Source organism: Pinus tabuliformis, chromosome 1_1 (assembly GCF_031772625.1).
Source record: "Pinus tabuliformis cultivar Carrire ecotype Pingquan chromosome 1_1, CPIR1, whole genome shotgun sequence".
NCBI classification, from domain to species: Eukaryota; Viridiplantae; Streptophyta; class Pinopsida; order Pinales; family Pinaceae; genus Pinus; species Pinus tabuliformis.
This window is the reverse complement of record NC_142297.1, coordinates 557,055,499-557,058,758: the sequence shown is the minus strand read 5'-3', so window position 1 is coordinate 557,058,758 and position 3,260 is coordinate 557,055,499. Positions and strand designations below refer to the sequence as shown.

Sequence of the window (3,260 nt, the reverse complement as noted above, 5' to 3'; positions counted from 1 at the left end):
AATAGGCAAAGAAAAACAAATTTACATATTATATAAATGTTGAAAGTAACCTATATAGTAAGAGCAATTCAATGAATAACTTTATAAAAAGAAATATCAGCCTTACCTTATAGCTACACTTGTTTGTCTCTAATATATGAGACAAATTCCTCTTTTAGCTCTACATGTTATTGGTATGTTATAACAATGAAATTGTTCTATTTTTTAACAATTTTTTCTCTATAGTACAATGATGTGTGGTTTGAAGGTAAGTCGAGTGAAGCTAAATTTGTTTTTTAACTCTACATATTATTGGTATGTCATAATAATGAAATTGTCCTATCTTTGGAAATTTTTTTTCTTTATAATACAATGATGTGTGGTTTGAAGATAAGTCACTCTAATGAAGGTTAAGAAACCAAAATTAAATCTCACTGAGTATACTAACCCGCTGTGGTGAAAGTTAAAAGAGTGATTGCAGGTATAACCCAGACAATACGTAACAACAGAGAATGCATAGAACGGGAGCTCATGGAAAGCAGCGCTTTGCTCTTCAGAGGATTCCCTCTCATATCAGCCGCTGATTTCAGTTCATTCGTGGAAGCGTTTGAATGGGAAGAGCAACCGTATATGGGCATTGCTCCCAGAGCAAAGGTGGACGACAGAGTCTACACAGCCAACGAAGCTCCTTTGCACGAGCAGATAGAGTTCCACCATGAAATGGCCCTGGTAAGTTATGGGCTAATATTTCAGTTTGAATTTTCTTGTGTAATTTTTTGTTTTTTAAAGTATATTTATCGATGAACAATTTCTCATAATTTTATAAAGTTTCAATATATTAAATAGATATCTGACCTGCTCAAATTTTACAATATACCCCAAATCTATAATTAAATCTACAATTAACTCCTGGAATATACTCAAAATCCAACTTAAGTTTAGATTCACTCAATATACTTCCCCATAAAAACAAAGTATTGATTATCTGCCATACTTGTGTTATGTTAATTTGCAGATGAAAACGTGGCCATCGAAGTTATTTTTCTTTTGTGAAACTGCACCTCCAGAGAGTGGACAGACTTCCATAGTTCTCAGCCAAAGCATTCCGCAGCGAATGGAAGTTAGGATGCCTGAATTTGTAAGGAGATTGAAGAAGCTAGGGTTAATGTTTAAAGTAACTACTCCAGCCCAAAATACAAGGGCTTCCTTCATAGCCAGAAATTGGGAGTGAAATTGGGAGTCTGCTTTGGGAACGAACGACCCAAGTGAAGCAAAGAAGAGGTGGGTGTCGGTGGAATGGAATATTTTAAAATTAAATGTATAGAAATAAATTGTAAGAATATTTTAAAATTTGATGGATAAGAAGTTGCTTTGCTCTTGTTTATTTAGGTAAATTAGTTTTTGGTATTTTTTGGAATTTAATAAATAAAATTAGTTTTGAAGGTAAATTAGTTTTTGGGATTTTTTGGAATTTAATAAATAAAATTAGATTTTGAAAATATTTTAACAATTGATGAATTATTCACTTATGTCACTTAGATTCATCTAATTCTAAAATATAATTCAAAATGTCACTTAGATTCATCTAATTCTAAAGTATTCTTAAGTCTATAAAAACAATAACCATAACTTTCTAAAACTACTATTAAATACAATACACTCATAATTTCTATAACCATGAGCTTAGAATTTTGTTAATCTAGAGGCCTATGGGCATGTTTTAGTGATGCATTGTTTACATTCAGAAGACTATTACAAATAGCTAAACATAATTCAGAATTCACTATTTGACATGTTAATGAACGATGAGCAGAGCTGTAGAAGTGATGGGTTGTTCAAGATTCGAATGCAACGAAGATGGATCAACAGAGTTCGTGTTTTGCCCCCTCGAAGCTATTAGAACATTTGAGGGATATAGAGGGAGGAAAGTCCGGTTTAATACCATAGGCGGCTATGGCGAAAGAAGCAAAAACCAGTGGCTAGGTTTGGGCGATGGAAGTGATATCCCTGGTGAAGCAGTGGAGGCATTGAAGGGCATACTGGATGAGGAGTGCGTAGATTTCACGTGGCAGGAAGGAGATGTGTTGTTGTTGGACAACCTGACTATTCAGCATGGAAGAAGGCCCTCAGAGCCCCCACGTCGTGTCCTCGTTGCCATGTGCAAATAGAATATATTATGCATCTTCCAATCAATGTATTCCTTGGCAATCAATAACTACCTTCCATTTTGCATTGATTCATAGATATTTTGGACCGTCCATTGTGATAATAAGGTTAGGATGTGTCTGACCATCCATGGAAAGCTATCAGTTCTCATGTGTAATGTCATGTTGTTGATGAATATTTACAGAGAAGAAAGAGTGTGTACTTTGAATTCTATGTGTGTATCTTTGTTGGTTTGTGTTGAATGGTCCTTCTATATTTTAGTGTGTGGAGAGCCATATTTTATGTTATATATTTATGAGTTTTTGGATTTTTTTTGGTTTTATTTATTTAAAATTTTGTAAGGATTTCTTGGAATCATAAGAGTTTTGAACTTTTCATAATTTCGGTTATTTAAAGATTTTTCAAGCTGTTGAATTAGTATATGCAATGAAAAACTTATTTTAAACAACAAAGATCAATAATTGATCAAATTTTCTTTTAGCAAGTTTCCAACCAAAAAACTCCAAAACATATAATAATTAACAATGCTTTTGAGGAAATAAAAAAGTGTATTTTCTTGTTTTAACATTGATGATTAAGAGGGAAATAAGGATTATATTTGAGTAGATGGTTAAGGGAGAATCCACAACTAAATTTGGAATGGTGTGTATGATCTTTTATGAAAATAAACCATACATAATTTCCTTATTTAATATTGAGAGATAAAGTTATCTTTTAAGTTGAAAGGTTATTGTTATTTAATTATTTTATTTTAATAATAGTTAATGTGAATTATGATAGGTATAATGTTAGAAAGCGGGGAGTTTCATATCATTGGGAAAGGTTTAATTTCCATGAAGGTTTAGCAAAGAGTCATGAGGACACTTCCACGTAGTTGTTAAATAGTTTTTTATTGTTTTAATAACATAAGAGTAATAGATACTTTTTCATTGACTTCTAATTTGTCCGTACACAACACAACTAGAGTTTATTGTTTTAATAACATAAGAGTAATAGATATTTTGTCATTGAGTTCTAATTTGTGTGTACACAACAAAACTAGAGTTCACAGCCTTATGGAAAACCTCTTGTCATCCATGTTGTTTGTCTTGTTTGTATACATTAAGTACCTAAAC

General features: G+C 32.2%; 1 pseudogene across 1 annotated transcript; it reads left to right on the top strand.

Moving 5' to 3' along the window:
• The first annotated feature begins 575 nt into the window (after window positions 1–575).
• LOC149214360 (clavaminate synthase-like protein At3g21360 pseudogene) lies at window positions 576–2,320 on the top strand (annotated as a pseudogene). The gene is made up of 3 exons (XR_016250060.1): window positions 576–708; window positions 995–1,206; window positions 1,793–2,320. The product of XR_016250060.1 is annotated as a clavaminate synthase-like protein At3g21360 pseudogene (transcript).
• The last annotated feature ends 940 nt before the right edge of the window (window positions 2,321–3,260 follow it).